Below are 24,398 nucleotides of genomic sequence, written 5' to 3'. Positions count from 1 at the left end.
TGGAAACCTAGTTTCCTTTGTCATGTATCCAGCCCTCAGCCTGTGTCTTCTGAGAGAGAACTGCCCAACTGCAGGTATTGGAGCTTCCGGCCTCACCAGGCCAACCTGCCTTTTCCAGAGCAGATCTCTGCTTCACCTCCTTCTCCCCACCCAGCTTCTGATGGGAGAAGATGGGGACCACCTGGACAAAGGAAGACCTCGACTCCTTCTCCGTCAGTGTGACACTCTCCTGGTCCCATTTTCTCACTCCTTCCCACAGCCTCTTCGTTGCCTTTGTCCCTCTGGTGGTGGTGGGGTGTCAGAGAAAGAGCATGAGCAGGGCCAGTGTCCCGTGTCCCCTGAGATGGGCTAGCCCAGTGGTCACCTATGGCTTATGGATGTACCTGTCCCTTCTGCCTCCCTCTATGTCCTCAACCAGGCTGCTACAGTTCACAGTAGACAAGAAAACCGTGGTGTGATAATTGCAAGGAAACTCGGGGTGCCTAGGAGGTGTGCGTGTTCTTACCCCGCACAGAAAGAACACCTCATCAGTGGGAGGTGGTCTCTGTTTTCTAAAGAGTGAGTCTGATAGAAATGTTAAGTTCCCTGAGTGCTGCCCTCTCTTACTAATCTGCCCTTGCAGATTAAGGGAAGCTCTCAAGTGCTAAAATAGTCACCTTCCAGAGGCAACCCCTGACCTGGTTTCCTTGGGTACGGGCACTTGTGAGTCACCGGCTTCACGTAGTGTGTCAGCCAAGTGGTTCTGCTGTGCCTGTTGGTGGTGTCTGCAATTGCTAGCCAAGTTGTTATTTCATGTGACCCTGGAAGGTTTAGGAGGCCACATTGGAACATGGAACCCATGACTCTTGAGGCTGTAGAGAGTTAGGACTTTGCCAAGAAGCACTTTGGAACAGGTGGGTGTAGCTGCTTTGCCAGGAACACTTGTGTCCCTGGTCATTTTCTTGCTGCCCCACACACTGGGGTGATGACTTCTATGTTCCATATAAGGATTGGACTATAGCAGTGGTTCTCAACCTTCCTAATGCTTTGGCCCTTTAATACAGTTCCTCGTGTTGTGTTGCCCCCCCAAAAAAAACCCATTAAGAATCATAATGTAAATATCTGAGTTTTCTGATGGTCTTAGGCGTCCCCTGGGAAAGGTCATTGTCCTCCAGGTTGGGAACCACTGCACTAGAGTCTGAGGGCCCCATGCCTCACCCACAGCCCACCCATTCCAGATCAGTGCGTCCTTAGGTCCAAGTTCCAGTGGCCTCCAGAACTGTGGCCTCCTGTGCATCGGGTCAGCTGACTCATCCTGGAAGTACTCTAGCAAGGGAATGCCAGCGCCAGGCCTTGCACCAGGGGCTCCCTACTGCAAGCAGCTTGCCTGTGCAGCCTTCAGAGCTAGCTCCCAGGCCGCTTGCTAGTTAGATTAGCATACAATGGACACCCCCAGCTGTCCAGCCTTGGGTCTGAGTTCTCCTAGCCCACTGTATGTCTGTCTGCCTGGTACTCTTCCCTGATCCAGGGCACCAAAATAGCCCCCCACAACTACAGAGTTTGGCCTGAAGGCCTCTGTGCAAGGTCAGTTCCTGGGAGCCCAGAAGCAGTTTGTCCTGAGCTCCTACATCCAGTCTCTGTCATCTGCCACTTCCCTCTACCCCTACCCTTTAGCCAGTGTGTCATGGTGGCAGGCAGAGGCATGGGGATGATCCTGGCTTTTGGAATTTTTTTTAAGGAAAGCATATTGTGTGGTCTAGCAATCAGTCATCATCTGCCTGTATCCCCACATGGCCCCCACATTCGAGTGTTTGCAGCCAGAGGACAGCCACCCAGGACAGCTCCTAGAAACACAAGGGTCAGCCTGGAGCTTATGAACAGGAAGAACAGGGTGGCAGGGAGGCTTCTGAGTCCCCTCCATAAGAATAATTGAGTTGACACAAAACCTGGGGGTCTGGGTACCTCCATCAGCACGAGAAATAAACCCAAGTGTTCTGACGCACGGCTAGCACATCTCATCCGCAGTCCGCCAGAGGTAATTTTGGCGACGAGCAGTAAGGAAGGAAACCTGAAGTATTTCTCTCCCAGACCCTCCCAGCTTATTAAAAGAACTTATAGACATGAAAATACATTAAAGTGGGCAAAGCGGAGAGAGGGTGAGAGAGATTAACAACCTCCACTGAATAGAGCCTATTGATGAAGCGGGCCTGTGGCTGCTGCCTCTGAAACCAGGTGCGGGAGCTGACGCGGGAGGTCAGGCCCGTCCGGAGTTAGGGACGGTGGAAATTTGTATTTAAAATAATAGATGCCTGAGCACTCGCTTCTTCTCTTTTCCAGTTGGGGAGAGGAGAAGTGGTTCTGTAGTCAGTTGCACCCAGGTTTAAAGACTGTCTTAAAATGTAACATAGGGGTGCACAGAAGCACCACAGGACACAGGAGTGCATAAAGTCTATTGTCTAGTTCCGGGTTTGCTCTCTGATGCCAGGGCTCAGCATGGGACCGGGCCCTCCTGGGATGTCACAGAGAGTTTAGGAGAGAATGGCGGGGGAACCCCAAGAAAGGCTGTGTGTTGACAAGTGCCTGACAGGTATGGGTGTCTTTGTTGATCTTTTTAGGAATTGGTGTCAGTGAGTACAAATTGAAGCCAGCACGTCGAATGTGTGCTAGAGAAAGTTAGCTGCCAGTCAAGTTTTATCTCTTAATGAATAGAGACTGCTGAAGTAAGGGGTAGGTAATTGAGTTTATAATTAATTAGCCATAACCCTCATCAGATAAAGCAGTTGTGGAGGATTTTTTTCATCTCCTTTCTCTCCCCAGGGCCTGCCCTTCTTTGTCCTTGCCCTGACAGCCAGCACTTATCTCGGGCCTCCGGAGCCCATGCCCATCAGCCCTCCCCCTGGCCAGGGCCAAGGGATGGTCAGCCAAGCCCCACATTGTACGGGGAGGCTCCGCAATCAGTGCAGCTGTCCAGGCCATGATGAATTAGCAGTGGGAGTTAACACAGGGGTGGACTGCAGATCCGCCGGCCGATAGCTGGCAGGTCACTCGGTTTGTCCTGACTTCAGCGCATCTCTGATGGACCCTTTGACACTTTGCAACAAAGAGGTTAGAGGAGAGAGAGCCTGGAGATGACTCCTTTCCTCCAGAAGTTGGGCAACTCACAAAAGACCCTTAATTTCTCTGGCAGACGATCTCTTAACAAAAGATAGAGTCAATGAGATTACACTCTCTTTGAGGAAACTTCTTTAAAAGAGAGAAAAAAAGAGGAAAATCTCATTTATTGGGTGCATTGCATGTTTTGGAGACAATCGCTGCTCAAAATGAGGCTTTGAAATCAGAGGCAGCTTGAGACTCTGACCACCCCTTCTGCCTTTCAAGATGTAAACCCAGTTGTTACCAACATAGAGAGGACCCGTTCCTAGGAGCCAGGCTGCAGCTCTCTGCTTGCGATACTGAATTAAGCAAATTCTGACCTAGCCATGCCTATGCCCTGTGGTTCTTTCTAATGAGCCTCCAGGCAGGTGAGATACCCCACCCCCTCCTCTCAATGCTGGGATGTGGCAGCCATAGCCAGCCTTTCCTCCCATCTCCTGCAGTGGCTCTCTGATCCAGGCATCATAAAGGACAGGGTTTTTTTCCTTTGTTGGTGCAACCAGTTGTCACTTTTTGAGACCCTGTGGTGTCTCTCTGGGGTGCTGAAAAGCTAGAATGCTTGATAAGATAATGTGGTTGGGTGCTGATTTCAAATGCTAATGAAAATTTAATCAGATGAGTATGTTCTTCAGCCCCATTGTAGCAGTGAAGGATGGTCCTGGCTTGAAAGGACTGAAAAATACCCTACATACTAGTTCACTTCCTGAAGGAGTAGGATGAGGAACCCGCGGCTGGCCCGACGGGCTCTGGTGGGGAAGGACGGATGCTGGAGTCAGGGTAGGCTGTGCACAGAATTAATTGGAGTACTGGCTTTAGCGGGAAGTACTAATAAATGTAGACCATCTTCATTAGCATCCAATATAGAAACACTAGATGCTGTAATTGAGCCATACCTAATGACTCTTAAGTTTTTAATGAAGCAGGTAACTGGAAATAAGTCCATCCAGAGCTTGCTTGGCATGTAGGGAAAGGAATCAGATGCACAGGCTCACAGAATGAGTGAGATCTGGGTATAGAAGCCAGGTGTCTGGTGTTAGGGCACAAGTTCCACCTACTTAACCTTCCCCTTTTCCTGAGTTCAAGGGTCACCTCCAGAAAACCCAGTCTGAAAGCCCCCAGGATCAGGTCTCATCAGCTCCTGTCAGAGAAAATTTAGGCCCAGTTTCTCATTCAAGGTCACACAGAAAATGCTGCCTGCAAGAGACCACAGCCCCTCCTCTGATTCCAGTTAGAGCCTGTCCTGTTCCTGTCACCTGACCACAGGACCTGGGATCTGGCTCCCTCTTCCTCCCCGTCCCCGTTCCCAAGAGAAATGTATATAAGTAGTGTCACAAGAGCCACTCACAGGCTACTTCTCACCTGGTTGTTTTACCGTCTCAAAGATGCCTGGCCAGGCTGAGTCTCATTCTGACTTTTGTATTGTAGCTCCAAGAGGAAGGGGAAATAGGGCACCTACCATGTTAGATGGGTGTCAGCTTGGGACCTGGGGGCAGGACACTGGAGGCTTTGAATGCAGCCTGTTGCCAGGTCCTCCCACTCAGTGACTGTGGACTCCAGGATGTCTCTTATTCTCGCCAAGCCTCTTGTCATTGGCTTCACACAGGTGGGGTGTTGTATTAGTCGAATACTCTAGAACAAAACCAATAAACAGAACAAAGAGAACCTAGACTGGCCCATACAGAGAGGGCTGAGTTGTCTAGCAATGGCTGTCGGCAGGCTAGAGAACCCAGTGGCTGCCCAGTCCATGAGGCGGGATGCCTCTATGGTCCTGCGCTGACACTGGAGACCTAGAGGGTTCCTGGAGAGTCTCTGGTTCCAGTCCATGAGGCGGGATGTCTCTATGGTCCTGCGCTGACACTGGAGACCTAGAGGGTTCCTGGAGAGTCTCTGGTTCCAGTCCATGAGGCGGGATGCCTCTATGGTCCTGCGCTGGCACTGGAGACCTAGAGGGTTCCTGGAGAGTCTCTGGTTCCAGTCCATGAGGTGGGATGCCTCTATGGTCCTGCGCTGGCACTGGAGACCTAGAGGGTTCCTGGAGAGTCTCTGGTTCCAGTCCATGAGGCGGGATGCCTCTATGGTCCTGCGCTGGCACTGGAGACCTAGAGGGTTCCTGGAGAGTCTCTGGTTCCAGTCCATGAGGCGGGATGCCTCTATGGTCCTGCGCTGGCACTGGAGACCTAGAGGGTTCCTGGAGAGTCTCTGGTTCCAGTCCATGAGGCGGGATGCCTCTATGGTCCTGCGCTGGCACTGGAGACCTAGAGGGTTCCTGGAGAGTCTCTGGTTCCAGTCCATGAGGCGGGATGCCTCTATGGTCCTGCGCTGGCACTGGAGACCTAGAGGGTTCCTGGAGAGTCTCTGGTTCCAGTCCATGAGGCGGGATGTCTCTATGGTCCTGCGCTGACACTGGAGACCTAGAGGGTTCCTGGAGAGTCTCTGGTTCCAGTCCATGAGGCGGGATGCCTCTATGGTCCTGCGCTGGCACTGGAGACCTAGAGGGTTCCTGGAGAGTCTCTGGTTCCAGTCCATGAGGCGGGATGCCTCTATGGTCCTGCGCTGGCACTGGAGACCTAGAGGGTTCCTGGAGAGTCTCTGGTTCCAGTCCATGAGGCGGGATGCCTCTATGGTCCTGCGCTGGCACTGGAGACCTAGAGGGTTCCTGGAGAGTCTCTGGTTCCAGTCCATGAGGCGGGATGTCTCTATGGTCCTGCGCTGACACTGGAGACCTAGAGGGTTCCTGGAGAGTCTCTGGTTCCAGTCCATGAGGCGGGATGCCTCTATGGTCCTGCGCTGGCACTGGAGACCTAGAGGGTTCCTGGAGAGTCTCTGGTTCCAGTCCATGAGGTGGGATGCCTCTATGGTCCTGCGCTGGCACTGGAGACCTAGAGGGTTCCTGGAGAGTCTCTGGTTCCAGTCCATGAGGCGGGATGCCTCTATGGTCCTGCGCTGGCACTGGAGACCTAGAGGGTTCCTGGAGAGTCTCTGGTTCCAGTCCATGAGGCGGGATGCCTCTATGGTCCTGCGCTGGCACTGGAGACCTAGAGGGTTCCTGGAGAGTCTCTGGTTCCAGTCCATGAGGCGGGATGCCTCTATGGTCCTGCGCTGACACTGGAGACCTAGAGGGTTCCTGGAGAGTCTCTGGTTGCAGTCCATGTTTGAAGGCCAAAGAAGCTGGATTCTTGTATCAGTAAAGGCTTGACTGCAGGGCAGCAGTGAGTCCCACCAGCGAGAGATAGGGGCAGGCAGCGCTGTTTCCCTTGTCGTCTTTCATCCAGGCCGTTGCAGGGGATGGAGTGACCTACTCTGGGGGAAGCTTGCCCTTTAGGTAAGCCTTTCAGGAACGCCCCACACAGACTGGCTCAGAAGCTTGTTTCTCAGGTGAGGCAAGATCCAGTCATGTTAACAAACCATCACAGGTACAGTGCTGAACTGTCGGGTCCTCCCTGATCTCCCCTGGGTCCTCCCATCCCTGATTCTCCTATCTGAGTCAATGGAGGAAACTCCAGGAAGCGTTCCTTACATCATGCTTCACAGAGCGGTGTCCTGCCAAGCACCCTGGACAGTCTCAGTAGCTTCCACTGACATGGCACAGACATATGGTCATTCTCCCTTTCACTGTGGTCACAGAGGCAGGACACTTCAGAGGGACCTCTGCTCTCTACCCTGGTCACTTCCAAAGTAACGTCCACATCATTTCATAATAGAAAGTACTGGTCAACCCTTTTGCAAAGACAAAGGAAAACTAGAAGATGATCGTTTTGTTAATGTGATAACTGATATTAAAATTTCCTCCCGGAGTGGGGTGAGTCACAAGCTGAGGCACAGTTCCACCAAGTTCACTCCACACAACCAATGAGTTCACTGAGCTTCCTCACAGAGAGTAAGTAAGGGGTTGCCAATAGGGGTGTGGGCTCTCCTCTCCAGTCATAGGCCTCCCCACACTCCAGCCTCTCTCTCAGGCTAAGTGCAAAGTGCCAGGTGGTAGTGAGCAGTGAGAATCTCCTCCCCTACTCTGTCTGTCTACGAAGGAGTGTAAACCATCAGCAAACAGCTTGTTGCACGGGTGGGCACAACTGAACTTCCAGAGACAGTGGTCGCTTGACTTGGAAGACACTAACAGTAGGTGTTGAGCAATGTGCTGCTGATGGGGGATCTACTGCCCCTGGTGGCCAGCAGCAGAGAAGCAGGGTCGCTCAGTATCAGTTGTCCAGAGACTTTAGTGTATAGCAGTTCAAAACCAATCACTGTCAGATGTGTGCAGGACTAAATACCAAGTAAAGTTTTAAGTTCCAGTTGCTATACTACATTTAAATACCACCACAATTATTTCAACATAGTTGTTCAAATACAGGTTTGTCATTTTTCAGATCACAGTTCTAGAACTATCGGCATGCTTCCAAGTCATAAAAGATGAGTTGTTTTAAATGTGAAATAGAGTTGGAAATATAAAGAACATATCAGTCGTTTTCCCCATGGACTTGTGGCCCTCTACTTTGAATTCTTATGCTGTAAATGCACATCTGCTCCTGTTTCATTCTCTTCCCACACTTCTGAAAAAACTTGGAGGCCCGAGCATCTCCACTGACGTCAGTAGGGGATTGAAGGATGGTGTGCACACGCACGCACGCTCACGCGCGTGCACACACACACACACACACACACACCACCCATTTCTCCATGTGCATGACCAACATAAGTGACACAGCAGCACACCTTGGTGTGTTTTTTCAACATTCAAGGTCAAGTCAAGTAAGGAAAGCAGCTTTGAGTCCCTGAAAGTGGTGAGCAGGGACAAAGCGCAGGGTAGGAGTGGGGGGAGGGTTCCTCTGAGACCAGCCAGCTACATTGGGTGCCTGTAGCTACATTCAACACCACTGCCCTAATGACCTTAGGGAATTTCATCCTCTGCCTCCGGCCTGGTGGTGGAGCAACCGTCCCTCACTCGGCTTCTTTTTCTCCTTTGGGAAACATGCTTCTTAATAGCTGTGACCTTTAACTTTGTGTAAATGAAAATTGAACATCATGCAGGCTGCATAGCAATCCTTACCAGATCTCATCAATGGCAGGGAAGGGAAGTTAAGTTGTTCACATATGATTGCAATGCATTAGATCTTTCTTTGGTTGATAATGATGTTGCATTTATTGGGGTTATAGTAGCACTCATTAAAAAATATAAAAAAGTACACTATAACATTTTTATTTTTCAGTTAGTATTATTTTGTGTGTGAGGGGGTGGGGAGGAAGAGAGAGAGAGATGCAGACTTGTGGGGGGTTTGTTCCTTTTTTTTTTTTTTTTTTTTTTTTTTTGCTTCTACCATTATGTGGGCTCTAGAGCTCAAACTCAGGTCATCAGCCTTGAGCTGCAAATACCCATACTTACTAAGCCGTCTCACTAGCCCCTTAACATTTTCTGAGGAAATAAACGTGTTAAATCCTGTAGTCGGAATGTTCTGAGGACTTTTTACTGATGAGAAATGCTTTCCTCTGAAAAGGTAAGGCATATTGTTCTTATACAAGGCATCACGGTTTCATCTTGGCGGGTTGACGCATACAGCCCCGAGTGTGCAGGAAGATATATATCTAAGTGCACCTGTGTGCATCCCTGCTTGAGTTTATTTAAGACAGGAGTTGAGGGCAGAAATCATTCCAGAACTACATAGTTTGGGCTACAGACATCTTGAGGGGCTACTCTGACAGCAGTGCGGGAATGAAGACAGCAGCGGGTGTGAATCGGTTCACAGGGAATGTGGTTTTATGCCTGGTTATCACTGTTACGTAATGTAGACTCACTCTGTCACAGATTCAGTGTCTCCTTCCAACGTGAAGCCTCCCCAGAACAGAAAAGGTGCTCTTCCTCCACGCCTATGAAATTGATGAGCTGGGCGAGACCAGCTCATATTTTAATGCCAGCAGTCACAGTGCCCTCATCCAGAGGACAGGGGCATCAAAGTTGGTGGGAGCAAGGAGTATTTGCAGCTGTAATTGACAAATAATACCCCTCATAAATACTGCCAGTCTTTTCAATTAGTTTTCATCTAAAATTCGGGCTACAAAATGATGGCCTGTCAACTGACAATGAATGGCAAAAATTAATAAATTGTCTTCTAAATAGAATGGACACTTAAGAAAAATTGGGCAGCCAATTTAGCACAGCATGAAGCGAGGGGAACCTTTTGTACTGGAGCCGGGCACTAATGTTGTCTGGATCTTTATTAATGGCGCTCGGCGGCGGTTGACAGTTCTGTTGCTACTGGCAACTTTCTTCATTAAAATTAAAGCCAGCATCAAATTCCATTAGCCGTACTCTGGGCACCTAGCTTTTTTTTCTCTCTCTCTCTCTCTCTCCCTTAAATACATATTGTTTCTTTTATTAACTTTCTCTCCACCCATGGGAAGTTTTAAAAGAAGCGAAATAGGAGGAAGTGTTTGCTGAGGCCAAAGAACAGGTCTGTGGCTGGAGAAAAGAACTCTTCCCAGCCACATTGGAGCCATGGCCTAAAATGTGCAGACCTTGTCTTTGTTCCCACCCTGTCCAGAGCGGAGACACCTCACCTCTGCAAACTGGCTACTATTTTGGGTCTATCCGTGTCCAGATAGGGAGGACTAATTGGCATCGGCTGTCTTAACTGCCTGTTTTTTGGTTTCCCTCTCTTTTTTTTCTCTCACGAGCTGTTTCTTTAAAAAGTTCTGTCTTTCCCCTGCCTTCCTGTTATTTCCACAGTTGACCGAACCCCACACAATGGTGACTTGATTCTCAGAGCCACTTCCATTTGTCAAGAAGGAAAACCTTAGAGTTATTTCCCCAAAGGCATTGCTTTTATCTGCAGAACAAACTTCAACCTTTGAAGGAACAAAAAAATAGCAAGCTTTGGTGAATAAGTTCTGAGCTATTGTCTGAGGAGCTACCACCCACCCTTCCCAGCACCACACGCGATTCAAAAGACCGATGCCACGTGACATGATGCTCAGACCAGCGCCTTGTGATACCGAGGAGCAGTGGCTTGGGTTCTGGGACAGCCCAGTCCTTGCCTGATGCTGTACCCTCCACTGGCCTGCCACTTATATGCAGGTCTCCTGAGAAGGCACCAGGCTGGGCTCAACAACCCACAGTCCCCTCCCCTCCCACACCACCTGCCTGCCTAGCTTAGGTCCTCAGCAGTGATAAAGCAGTCCTTAGGTCTGCACCTTCATCTTCCTGCTCCCCCCCCCCAGAAAGGCACTCAGATTCTTATTAAAACAGTATTAAATAACTGAAAGGGCATTATACCAGAATATCCACACCTGGTCATTTAAAGTGTGGCTCAGCTGAGCATCCTGTCAGTCAAGGTCAAAAGGAAAACAGAATTGCAAGCTCCCTCAATAGGTTATTCTCGGAGTACCTCTGTTTCTCTCCCGCTTCTTCCTGAATGAGTTGACGTCAGGAGTTGTTAAGTAACTGTCTTATCAGGTGGGTTGTGCATCCATGATGTGTAGGCTGCATTCCTGTAGCCATACAGGTCTCTAACACCTTTTTTCCTTTGAATCTTCTGGTCCCAGGTCCAGGTAGACACTCTGGTAATAGTATATAGGATAATACCATTAAGTCAAACAGGATATTGCCAGGGAAATGGTCTGCTCTTTTGTCTCCTCCTCAGCCCAGCGCTTAGCAGACTGTGATTCATGGTAGAGACCTGTGGCCTTGTATACTCCGTTTCTCCTGATAAAGATTTCTGACATTTCTCATGCCGAAGTGAACTAAGTCAAATAATTGCAAGAAGGCTGTGCTATGCAGTGGTCCATTTTGAGCGATCTCAAATAAATTAGATGAAGAACAACACACCAAATAATGGTTCAATTAGTAAGTATGTTTGCAGAATCAGGATTTGCTGAGACTTGCTGCAGCAGTGTTGACATGCAATTACTTAACACTGTTGACAGGCCCACAGAGTGAGGAGGCCCAAATATCTGCTCGTGCACAGCCAGGGACCCACCAAGCTCTGCTCTTTTTCCACCCAGGAGCCCCTCCCACGCCCTCACAATATCTGAGCTGGGCGAGGGGACGCTTGCTCCTTGATGACTGAATCCACTAATATGTTACATCAAATGGGGCGTGAAATGCAGTCTCTACATATAGCATGTACTAAGTGATGCTCACACAGAAACAATAAGGCCATTTTTAACTTGCTGACGCAAGGTTTGCAATTGTTCATCATGCAGCCCTGATTAACAATCGTCTTCTCAAGAAGGGCCATTCCAGTCCATTTTAAAAAGTGTGATGTGCCAGGGACTTGTTTGGTGTGACCTCACCCTCCTTCTTGACCATTGGTGGGCATCTGAGGACTTGGAGTGAAATCTAAGCCTGTGTCTTCTTCCATGTGTATTTTGGATGGCTTCTGGCTGTTTCGTCCAGATGTGTCTCCATCATTTAGGTGTTTCAGGCACCATGGAAGTTTGTTTCTTCATAAGGAACCATGTTCCATGCCCACAGCAATATCAATTTGTTGTATGACAGCCTTCTAGACAGGACATCCAGGTTCTCATAGTGATGCTTGGTAGAGATGAGGCCCCTGCAAGTTTCCCTGGATTAGCTGTAGGCTGTACCCTCACATGTGTGATTTGCAGGATGTATGTGTGCTGGCACTTCTCTACTTTGCCTGAGTTCCAGGGAGGGGTGTGTGTGCACATGGGTGTGAGTTCATGTGTTTATTGCTGTAGTGTGTGGAGCCCACAGACAGGGTGAGTTGGACCTTTCTTTCCCACTGCTCTTATACCCCGACCTCATTGTTTGGTCCCCCACTCATGGCAGTGTTTGTAAGTCTTCAGTCATTCATTAAGCACTTAATATTTATTTGCAAGGCTTTAAGTATACAGAATTGTCAGGGTATGAATGGGCTTGTCCAGAAAGCCAGTGACTTAGAAATGAAGGCCAAACCACTGGGCTGGTGCTGTTTGAACAGCAGCATGGAGGAGAGAAGTGTACAGTCCACCTGGTCTTAATGGGGATTTTATAGTAGAAAAAATAAGAAATGAAGTTAATGCTGATGGTATGTCATCTAACACGGGAGTTGATATGTACAGTTACCTTTGTCCTGCTAAGCCTCTGCAGTCTGGTATAGTCCAACACACAGCTCCGTCCCTATTATTGCAGTGTATGATATCTTCAGTAAAGAGTTTTTAAGCTGAGACAGTCTGGGAGGGAGTGAGCGGTCCCTCTCTCAGCTCAGGAGTATTGCAAGTACTTGAATGATAGTTAATGTTTATTGTCAGATTGAGGGATGTTAGCATCACCTGGGAGGCAGGAGATGACACTCCGGGTATGCCTTTGGGGGACAATGTTGAAGGGTTGTTGAGGCGGGAAGGTCTGTCCACTATGGGTGGCACCATTCCCTTGGCTGGGATCCTGGGCCATACAAGTGGAGATTGGGGGCTGAGCAGCAGCTCCCCATCATCACTCTCTGCTTCCTGGTTGTGGCAGCAGTGTGGACATTTGCCTCATACTCCCACCACCGTCACTTCCAACAGTTACACCAGCACCTTGAATTGTGAGCCAGACTAAACCCTTCATTTCCTGTGAGGTGCTTTTCCCGGGGTATTTTATCACAGCAGCAGAGAAGGTCCCTAAGACTCCCCTACAGACTCCGCAGCCATGCTCAGGCAAAGCCTACGTCAGGGCAGGGGACGAGGGACTGCCTCTGGGCCAGCACAGTGAGACACACAGTGTGGCGGAGGTTGACTCTCCTGTGGGGTGAGTGTGCTGTGAACAGCAATGGGCTCTAAGACATGAGTGGCAGCACCCCAGGGTCAGGCAGACAACATTCCCAGAACTAGAGCAGAGACAAAGAGAAGGCTCCCATAGGGTGTATTCTCAGAATATTACACATTTAAAAGCATGAGCTGTGCACAAAGGACGCATCTCCTGTGTAGCAGACACTAAGTGCATTATGCAGATATAAAAATCAACTCCATGACGTACCTGACACATTAGCTTTTGACTCCTAACAGGTAGGGCCCAAGCTCGCAGACTCAGCCGTTCCCACGGGAATCGATAGGCGGTCGCTGTGCGCCTGTGATGCCTGCAGGGCTGCTGGTGTTCGGGGGTCATGGCTGGAATAAAGCAGCAGCAGGATTTTGTTGTTGGTTTCACAGGCTTCCTCTCTGCTGTGCCACGGCCATTGCAGTTGCTACGTCGTTAGCATCTTTGCAAAACTCCTGCCATCCAGCCAGGGGCTTGCCTCTCCCTCCCTAGCCTTGTGCGTGACTGGCCGGTGCATTCACATGCTTCCTAGGCCAACAGGACAGGAGCACTAAATGTAATTTTCTGTAGCATGGGGGGGGGGCATCTGCAGACTAACATAAGAGCCTCTGGTTGTGCTTGTAGATCTGGCCTCCAGGGTGGTCAGGGCCAGAGGAGTGGGTAGGCAGGGAGGTGATAAAGGGTTCCTGGTACCCCTGTGCCACTTTACACAGAAGAGCAACACATAGGGATGTCCCCCAACAACCAGTGCAGAAGCCAGCATCCATGGCGCTGAAAATTCCATCGGGGACCAGTGGAACAAGGGAGGAAAACAACACAACCAACAGCAACATTACTGCCCAAGTTAGGGATCCCAGGCCTGGTGGGGAAGGGCAGCTTCCTGATGACATGGTTTGGGGTTCCTTAAGGGTCTGGCTTTTACATTGTACTGTATAATAGTTTCTCTGCTGGTGATTCATTCCCTCTCCCTCTCACTCTCCCTCTCCCTCTCCCTCTCCCTCCTGTCATCCACATTTGAGGTGAACTAGCCTGATACCACAAGGCTGATGGTCAGCTTGTTTTTTTCTCTCAGGAGAGAGGGCACAGCAACCCCCACCCCATCTCTGCGGTCCTGGTCCCTGGTCTCGTTATTTGGGTGACTGTACTAAATTGGATTCTCTGTCCATCATTATTAAAATGTGAAGTGTGTCGGTCACAAAGCACACATTTCGGGGCAGTTAGCTGAATAATTCTTTTCTTTATGATCCCAAATTACTGCTGAGCTCTGGAGAGGGGAGCAGTTTAGCCAATTGTTGCCATTTGAGCTGGATTTGTGGGTGATTAGCTCCTGGTCGAATCCAGTCCCAGCCTGCGCTTTGAAGCCCATGCCGTGTGATTTTCTCAGCAGTGAGGTAGGAATAGACGCGGCTAATGACAGGAAGGTCGTGCGGGTGATCTGACCTGTGTGTGGTGCAGGTTTGGGTTTCGCAAATAGGGCATCCACAATAACCAGTGTGTCACTAACCCCGCCGTGCATAATCGGGGCTTTACAGGATGGTTGGAGATGCTGACAGCTCAATTAAAGTGTAACCCTTTGTACCCGACAACCTGGCAGAATGACAGAAATATTACTAACCAGAACAGGGAGGGGGTCACCAGGGAGCCAGTTAAAGATCTAGAATAATCCCTGCATCCCCTCCCCCACCTGGGCCCTGTACAGGGCAGGCTGGGGAAGAGGCCTCTGCTAGTGCAATGTCAGGTCCTGCTTTAAAGAGGGAAGGGAGAGAGCACAGTTTTGGAGGCATCCCTGCTGTTTCTATGGAAACACTCTAGACTAGATGGAAGTTGAACTGACTTAGAAGGGGGTGGAGCTTATGTCAGCTGGACATCATCCACCAAAAGGTACACCCGAGCACCTTGTAAATGATCTTCTGAAAGTTCTTCTCTCAGGGGATGTGGAAATGCCAGGTAATTGGGATTGTTTTCCTGCACACAGCTAATGATTTCTCTGTTATTGACTGACTTCGGCCGGTTCAGAGCAGTTACACTTTGGATGACAAACTGTCTTGATCCATGGTGAATCCGTAGTCCTGGCATCTGTACCACATGTCTCTTCTCCCTGCACCCTGTGTGTCTGACCCTAACCCTGTGAGGATCTGAAATGGGGATCCGGAAGCAGCACCAGTCCACAAGGAGACATACTATGTGTCTTGTCGAGTGGGCTGGAGTGCTACGCCTGAGGCAGACCATCAAGTGTGGCTCCTGTGGGAGGGACATGCAGCCTGTATGTTGTGTGTGGTGAGAGACGTGTGCCACCTCCCATGTCTGGTGCTGACCGTGTCTTCTGCCTTGGAGCACTGCACACAGCCTGTGTGTAACTGTGTGCTGATCATTGGAAGGCAGATCTAGAGGTCCCCCAGGCTTAGGCTTACATAAATGTTCCTGACTGTTCTGGAGGCTGAAGGTCAGGTGTCACGGTATAGGAAATGCTGGTTTCTCCTGAGGCCTCTCCCTTGGTCTGTAGGTGGCCATCTTCATGTCCCACATCCCTCTTCTCATAGGGGCATTTGTCATATTTGTTAGAGCCCCTCCCCAAAATGGTGGCCTTGCTTTGATAGCATTGCATGTGCAGAGATCCTGTTGGCACTTGCATTCTGGGGACCTGAGGGTTAGGACCCCCACATCTAGACTGGGAGGTTGGTAGAGCTAACCCTGTGGATGCTGCTGCTAAAGGCATGTCTGTGCTTGTGTTAAGCAGAAACTGTGAAGCCCAGAGCCTGTGACCCCCACATCCCCAGGTAGAAGCCAAGGGACGGATAGGATGCTAGGAGTCGGAGAAGAGGTGAGAAGAGAAATGGCGGAGTTTTTCAGTTATGAACTTGCTAGCTGCTGGTCTCTTTCCATCCTTTGCTGTCCTGTAGCAGGTCTCAGCCAGCCCTCTCTGGAAAAGAGCAGAAAGGGAGTTAGGCACCACAGCTTGTGGGGCTGTGCTGGTTCAGTGCTTGTTAATTTGACACAAACTGAGACATTTCTGGGGAAAGGGAACTTGGATTGAGAAAATGCTTCCTAGGCTGGAGAGATGGCTCACAACCAAAAATACAAGAAAACAAAACCAAACCTGCTTCCTTCAGATTGTCATGTAGGCAAGTCTGCGGAACATCTCTTTGATTGATGTTTGATGGAGGAGGTCCCAGCCCACAGTGGGCAATACCTTCCCTGAACATGTGGTCCTGGGGTTAAGAAAGAAAACTGAGCAAGCCGGTAAGCAGCCTTCCTCCATGGTCTCTACTTCAGTTCCTGCCACTAGACTCAGGCCTGAGTTTCTGCCCTGGCTTCCCTCGATGGTGGACTGGCCGTAGCCTGAAAGCTGGAGTAAATCCTCTCCTTTCCGGAGATGGTTTTGGTAAGAGTTTTATCTCAACACACAAAGACAAATATCAATTCTGAATTGCTTCTCTCTTCTGTACAGGATATAGCGAGTTGGACTGTGCTCTGACTAAACTGTATTCACAAGCAGAGTCGAAAGGTCAGATAGGGTCCGCTGACTGACGTGTCACAGCCATGGCCCTATAGAGTATTAGCATCAGTACCCTTTGTGAGAATGTGGTGTGTTGGGGGAGACACTGCTAAGATGACTTTGTATGGGGCACTGGAGAGATAGCTCAGTGGCTAAGAGTACTTGTTGCTCTCACAGAGGACCCAAGTTCGACTCCCCACCCCCACATGGTAGCTTATAACCATAACTCCAGTTCTAGGGAATCCAGTGTCCTCTTCCGACTTTCTGCGGCACCAGGCACACTCATCATATACACACACACACGCAAATGAAATACCCATATGCAAAAATATTCAAGACTTAGGATCCCATATGACACTGCGGTGACAGGCACTGCTGTTCCCTACTGTACCAAAGACAGTCCTTGAACGAAATTCAAGCATCTGCCTGGGACCCTGATGGGTTTAGTTGGGGATCATTACAATCACAGTCTCCCTGATGCATCAGTAACTCAAGTGCACCAATTAGATCAACCCTGGCCATTTCTCAGTAAGACAAGAGGGATAATTTGAGGTGTTACAGAGCCCTTAAATTTCTTACTATGCAAACAGATAAGGGCTATGAAAGCCTTATGGTTGATCTGGGTCGGGATGAAAGTACTCCATAGTGCTCAGATCAGCCCTGACTCCAGCTGTGCCAGAGTGATTAGCTGACAGAAGTGATGCCTATGCCCCCTCAGCCCGCCCCAGAGGTGGAGCACCTTCATTTCCTATGCCTTGCATAGGACACTTAGATACTGTCACCACATGAGTCGACTTCACACATTGAGAAGGTAAAATAGGGTGGACCCACTTCTGGTCCGGATGCAGGGTCAAGTTAAACGTGTTATACGATGCTCCTCAACATAGCCCCTGTGCTGGCTAGGTTTCAAGCAATGGGATGCCATCCACCCACCACTTGTCGCTGTTTTGACAGCAAAGTTGTGTAAGTGTTCCACAAGTCCCATGTTTGGAAGGCTTGGTCACCAGCCTGTGGCACTATAAGGAGATGGTGAAACCGTGAGAAAAACAAACATGGAGTAAGTTAGGTCATTGGGTTATATGTCCTGGAGTGAGAGCTAGTCATCCACTCATTCCTGTGTGTTTCTTTGCTTCCTGGCCATCGTGAGGTGAACAGGCTACTGTGAACTCTCATTATGATGAGCTGTACTGCCTCAGGCTCCGAGCAGTGGAGCCAAAAGACCCTGGAATGAAATTCATGCAACCAGAAGCTAAAATAAACACTCCTCACTAACTGATTCCTCATGTGTCATAGTGATAGCAAGCTGACTGACAATGTTTAAGGGAAATCTTAATTAGAATAAAAAGATCTATTGTAAACTCAACAGTTTTAGTGATTGGCAGCCGGATCTTCAGGATGTCTGTTGAAGAAACTCACTCTTCTCCGAGACATTGAAGAAAATGATAGGAACCTGTAGCGCCTGTGATGAGACTTTCCTAAAATAGTTCACACAGGGCACATGCTTGCTTTAGAACCACACAGAACACAGACCACACTCTTTGTTTGGGTTTTGATTTCTTTCTGAGAGTCCATTGTGTGCCCCAGGGACTCATGTGTCACCTTGACACTCTCTCCAATCTTTTGAGCAACTGGGTCTATAGTAAGCACATCTAATAAACCTCACTTGTTTTGAATAAGTAGAAAGCGCCCACATTTCTGGAAAACAATTACCTTTTACACTTGATTAGGGGACAGTATGTCAGCGCTCTCTCAGATACAGGGCAGCTCACTTTCTGTCCCTGCTAAGTCTCACATGTGTTTTTCTTAAACCAGACACACAGTGGCCCAGACATGTTAAATCAGGTAGGGCATGTTACCAGGAGGGAAGGGACGGGAGCTGGTCAAGCTGTCTGATCATCCCATCTTCACGTGGGTGGCCATGTCTCGGCTGGTGCTCTACTCCTCAGCGGAGACTAACCATCAACTGTTCCACTTGTCTCAACAGTCCTTCTCTGAGCGGAGACCAACACCATGCAGCCCCTGAGACCCAAAGACTGATTTGACTGGGAAAGACCCCCAGACTCTAATGCAGTCAATAAATCTTTGTTGGTAAATAATTGCTATCGAGCAGAGTTTTAATATAAATTTATGAGTGGTGTTTTACCACAGCTTGGGGCTGCAGCAAGTAGTGAGTGATGGATTTCAGATCGCACTTACATTCATTACATTAACTTAGTAAGTTATTTAAAGCTTGTACACTTAGCATTGCTTTTGGCTTTCAATGACCTCTTGGGACTAGAAACATACGCATGACGAATAAAGCGAGTGCAGTGTGGCAGGCAGCCCTGCCTTTTGCGCCTGTGCAGCCGAGGGTACCTGAGCAAAGAGCAAGACACCCCTTCCTGGGACCCTGATGTCTTGGTTGCAGATCATTTTAATCACAGTCTCTGTGATGCATCAGTGAATCAGGTGTAGCAATTAGACCAACACTGGCCACTTCCAAGGAATAATACGAGCTGTCACAGCGTCCTTAAAGTTCCTAAACACACATAGAAACCGTGGGAACCTTACAAGTGGTCTAATGGGGAAGTGGTTCCCAGGAAGGCAACAAAGCCTCTGTACCATGGGGGAAACCCCAGATGCCAAGTTCTGTCACTGCCTGGCGTTTTGGCTATCTGGTGCTAGGTAATGAAACCAAATCCTTGTTAGTTATCGGTATTCTTGGTTTCTGGGGACAGCGGCTGTCCTGTGCACCACAGGTATCTCTGGGGCTGGAATGCCAAAGTCCTTCACTCACATGTGCAGAGTATCAGCAAAGGAGGGAGCAGAGGCTCAGGGCCTCGCCTTCCCACTGCCCGTAGCAAGACAGTCTTGGCTCCCATGGGGCATGAAGACTAGAGCTCTTCTGCTTTTGCAAGCTGAGGTTAGAGCTAGCACAATTGCTCCCCACCACATTCCACTAGGTAAACTGAACCAGGGATCATATGGGGGATGAACACCACCGGGAATGGAGTTTATAGGTCTTCTTTGACGTTTTCTGGCTTCAGCCTACCCTCCCACAGCCTATCCCAGGATCCTCAGAGTCTCAAGTCTTTGGGGCTTCAGACTGGAAGTTCATGATGTGCCCCTCTACACAGACACAGCTGGGTGAAGTCCGTGGTCCTCACTGTCTAAGGCAGGGGATTCGGGCGATGGGCAATATTACACCCATAGACCATGTGATGTAGCAGTAATGCAAAGACAGAATTGCCACAGATCCCTACATCCTAAACAGGTGGAATAGAGCAAGAGACACATGGCAGTAACTGGCCCACAGGAGTTCTGAAGGCTCAACTAGGTACTGCTTCTAATGTACCCTGCCCTGGGAACAGGGAGTCCAGGGTCCTTGTTTCTTCTCTTGTTCAAGAAGTGTCCTGTACTAGTTGCTGTGTGGCCATCTCACCTGGCATCTTTCCTGCTGTGCCTGGGAATCAGTGTCCAGACACCTGGCTTCATGTTGAGCCTTCTAGCATTTCAGTTCAAGATTGTACAATCTTTTTTTTCCTCTTGTTAGCCTTTGTTGTATCAAGGTATAGGCCATTCCAAGGCACAGAAACCTGTCCGCCATGTCTAGTCTCAGCTCTACACAAATGGCAACTGACTGGGTGTTGAAATTTTTCCTAAGTTCTCAAGAAAGGGTCAGACTGCTACATCTTACAGAAGACCCTCACTCATTGCCAGTCTTACCTCCCATCCTTGTCTGCATTGATTCAAGCCCTGAGGCCAGGGCTTCCTCCAGAAGTTTCCACTTACAGGAGGACCTGGCTCCAAAGAACTGTTATGTGATGGGTACACTGGTATCTGGACTTAGGGATATCTTTCCTACTTCTGCTTGGAAAGTCACTTGGCCCCTTTCTTCTCCCCATAGTGGGGGCCGGCAGTGCTTTCAGCATTCAGTGTGGAAATCTTATTGCCATGGAATTTTACATGGCATTTGGTCTGTGCGTTTACTGAAGGTTCGGCTGGCCTGTGGCCTGCCCCCCGTTGCCCAGCCTCAGCCAATGCTGTGTCCTTCTCCTCAAGGCTCTGCTAGCATTCCTGAGTCCTGCTGACTTCCCAGCCGACTGGGTCCACACCAGTGCCATGAGGTATTTGTTTCCCAAACACAGGGTATGAGATGCCAATTTACATTATCTACCCTGGAATGGACTGATCTGAGAGAGAGGTCATTTTGTCATTTCTTATGACATCATGGTTGAGGACAAGACAGAGTCACACAGAGCTCACCAGTGCTAGAGCTGCCCTGTCCTTTATTATTATTATTATTATTATTATTATTATTATTAAGGTTTATTCTTTAAGAAAAAAGTGGGGGGGGACACACGCACGCCCATGCATGAATGTATATATGGGTATGTGCATGCAAGTACAGGAGCTGACAAAAGCCGGAAGAGGCGGTCAGATCCTCCAGAGTTAGAGTTATGGAGACTGTGAGCCATCCCATGTGGGCCCTTGGAGCTAAATTTGAGTCCTCTGGAAAATACGCAATTGCTCTTAACTACTGAGCCATCTCTCCAGCCCCCTCTCTGGCTTTAATGGCAAGTGTTAAATCTCCAGGGACAGTGTCTGTTCCTTGGGTGCCGTGGGTTGAAGCAAGTCTCAGTGAGCACAGAGTCAGTGTGCGATGATGGACTTACACAATGTACAAATGCTCACTCGCTCTCTGCAGGCGAATGGTTGCCTGTTCTGGCTTTCCGTAGACTAATGGTCACACATGCAGTGAACAAACTTGTCTTTTGAGTGAAGCCCAGTATTGCCCTGAAACTTAAGCATCCAAACAAATGCTGCAGCCCCCTGAGTGTGAAATGAAGCATTCCCAAATGGATGACTGTACTGACCGGCAACGACTGTCTAAAGCAAGGGTTGTCTTCACGTGCACCAGATTGGCATCTGAAAGATGGACGAAGGATGCATCTTGACATTCTGCCGTGCAGTTTTGCCCTAGGTTACAGCCATTCAAAGAGACTTAGAATCATAAGGGCCATTTGCACGCGCTGACGGGAGCCGCCCGCCTATGTCTAGACAGCCAGGAGCCTTCTGGCCTCTGTCATCTCCTGGCTGTCGGGACTGTGGCTTTGTGTCCTCTGAAAGTTTAAAATGAACTGTTTGTATGGTTTCCCGTTTTCTTGGGTGTTGGGGATGGGTGAGAATTCAGGCTGGCAGAGCATGGAGTTGTCTGTCCCACCACAGGCTCTGTCTGTCACAGGACTCCCTGACCAGTCCATGTCGTAGTAGAGCCTGGAAGACCACAAGTGGGGACGACACACCACACCCTTCTAGTACATATAGAGCTTTATGGTTTAACTTCTGACTGTTTATCACTGTGTACGACTCAAGAAAAAGAAACATGTTTTAATCACGTAATGGCTAGGTGCCTTCCCTTAGGGTTCATCGGTGACTCTAATTATACCCCATCAAATGAACATGGCTTTATAAAGTGGAAACAGTTTAGGAGAATATCTGTCATTTACATGGACCTAAAAGGTAAACAGGGACTTGTTGAAAACTGGAGCTTTGCAAGAGAATCCTGGACTGGGGTGCATTTTGGTCCTGAGGCAGAAGGAGCCACCCCATGCCTTCCTCCAGCCTCTGTATGTAGCTGCTAAGGAGATCACTCTTTGTTTACAGGCTGTTTTGTAATTTGGGCTACTTCTGGCCTCACTGTACCTTGCCCTGCTTCTGTGTCTCCTAGGAAACACTCCCCATACCCATTTCACATTTTAGAATCCCCAGGACAAGGGACACTCAAAACACAAATGGCTCGTGTATGTGAGACCTTTGAGTGACAGCCCTGTGTGGGTCAGGATGTGGCCACAGGGGTGCCCCCCGGATGGCCAGCCACATAGTAGGTGTCAGACTGGGGCCATGCTTTTTTTCACTCTGAACACATGGTTTGGTTTGGTTTGGTTTTGGGGGGGGGGGGATTATTTTGTTTTGGTTTTGTTTTGGTTTTGAGACAATCTTGTCATAGAACTCACTATGTATACCAGGCTGGCCTCAAGCTCATAGACATCTGGCTGCTTCTCCCACCCTAGTGGTGAGATTATAGGCCTCTGCTGATGCCCAATTTGAATGCATTGTATTCTGTAGAAATTTGAGTGTCAGACAGTGTTCCCCAGGCCAACCTGAAAAGGAAGCTCTACCCAGTCCTGTCCCTTGGCTAAGCTTGGATTTCTTGGTAGCTGAAGAAAGTCTGTAAAGTGTGGAGTGCTGTGAAATTGGTGCCTTGTTTGCAGTGTGTAATCTTATGTTGCTCTGGAGGGAGCCCCTCTCACAGGTGCCCACTGTAAACACAGGTACCAGCCCTTGTTTGTGCTTCCGAAAGGGGAGACCAGTGGTTTCAGGCTGTGGCTGAGATGCTCAGGATTCTTGCGGTGAATGCAGGTTGTTCACTATAGCTGAGAACTGCAGAATTCACAGTCCTGTGTGGCAGCAGGAATAGGAGGCCTGCGGCTTCACTGTGGTTCCACGTGCCTTTGCCTGTGTGGCCCAGAGTCTTGTCTACAAGGGAGCCTTGTGTTTCTTGGCTTTGCTGTCTCTGGCCTGTTGTTGATGGTGAGCAAGAGAGTCAATGCTCAGGGAAGACAGGTGCTGGGCAGTGCTTAGGCCACAGAAGAAGACCTTCAAGGTCTTGCTGGCCACAGGAAGGCTTTTATAACATTGAAGGGCGGAGGTGGAAAGACACATAATTACGTCAGTGGAGTCAAAGGCAGGCATGCTTAAAGAGGTAGCCTTGGGACAGGTGGGTGTTCTTCAGGCTGACCTACTCTTACTGTGTTTTGGTAATCCAACTGAGTGTCTGCCAAGGAGCAGTAGAATTTATTCATGATTGTCAACATTCATGTTTTCCTTCCTGGTAATATTATTTCCAGAGCATCAAAATAGATTAGCCTGGAACCAGCAAGATGGCTCAGCAAATAAAGGCTCTTGCTGCCAAGCCTGATGACCCGAGGCAATCCCCAGATCCAGGACTGGTTCTTGCAAATTGTCCTCTGACCCTTCAGACACACACATACATGCTCACACAAGCGTCCTCTGATCCTTCAGACACACACACACACACATTTACACCTTGTGGCGTACATGCACACAATAAATAAATGAATGTTAAACAAAAAATAGTCTTTTTAAAAAATGGATCACCTTTTTAGTTCCCAAGATAACTGTGAGTGCCTCTCCACATGCCTCCAGTCTGGCCAGTTTCTCCTCTTTCTCTGTAGCCTTCCCTGGTGGAAGGATAATTAGGAGTGTAGGGTTGGCTCATGAAAGTGCCCACGAGCCTCCCAAAGGAGTCATGTTAGCCATCTGCGGGCGCTTGCCTGAGCAGGAAGGGACACGGCCTTCTGAAGCCTGCAGCCGCCCTAACCTTCTAGTGACATTGCTGTGACCCCCAACCCCTCTGTATTGTTGAAATTCCATCTGAAGTGGATGATGGGAAAATGTGAGCCCACTGGAGAACTTGGGTGTGGCTTTGTGTTGCTGGGTTAAGAATGGTAGCCATCCTTGGGGAGGGGATGTGAGGGCTTGAAGGATGTGGTTCATTATTGTGTCTGTGGGGGTGACTCACTATCACATGTCCATTTGTACCAAGCAGGGAAGCTTCTGTTGCTTTGGTGTGCAGTGTAAACATTTTCCCATGTCAATTGTGGTCCCATGCTTTTTTACATGATAAAACCATGCAGAGCAGTGGCCTTCCAAAGGTTCCTTTGTGGGTTTGGATCTCCCAGTAACAAGTACCAATGGACCAGATCCCCACGCCGGGGTTTGAAGCTTGCTTCCGAGTAAACACAGCTGTATTTTCGCAGTGTTGGTGATTGACATGTGAGCTCCTTCCTGTCGTGTGCAGACTGACCTGATTTTCTCCCATACTGAGATCTCTGGAGGAGGGCAGGATCAGGGAGGCGGGGGAGGGAGGTTGCCTCTGTGTCCCCAAGCAGACAGGGTGTAGTTGAGAACTTGGGACTTCCTGCTTCCTAAGTCTGGCTGAATTAGCTAGTGTTAGGTACATACCTTCTCAGCCAT

The 24,398-nt window shown here is 49.1% G+C and overlaps 1 protein-coding gene across 10 annotated transcripts in view; it reads left to right on the top strand.

Moving 5' to 3' along the window:
- The window catches only part of Agap1 (ArfGAP with GTPase domain, ankyrin repeat and PH domain 1), a 452,310-nt gene that overhangs the window by 256,747 nt on the left and 171,165 nt on the right, over window positions 1-24,398 (top strand). The window lies entirely within an intron of this gene.

This window comes from Mesocricetus auratus, unplaced genomic scaffold, assembly GCF_017639785.1.
Source record: "Mesocricetus auratus isolate SY011 unplaced genomic scaffold, BCM_Maur_2.0 Super-Scaffold_100010, whole genome shotgun sequence".
In the NCBI taxonomy this organism is placed as follows: domain Eukaryota; kingdom Metazoa; phylum Chordata; class Mammalia; order Rodentia; family Cricetidae; genus Mesocricetus; species Mesocricetus auratus.
The sequence above is the reverse complement of the archived record's forward strand: the minus strand, read 5'-3'. Positions and strand labels throughout refer to the sequence as shown.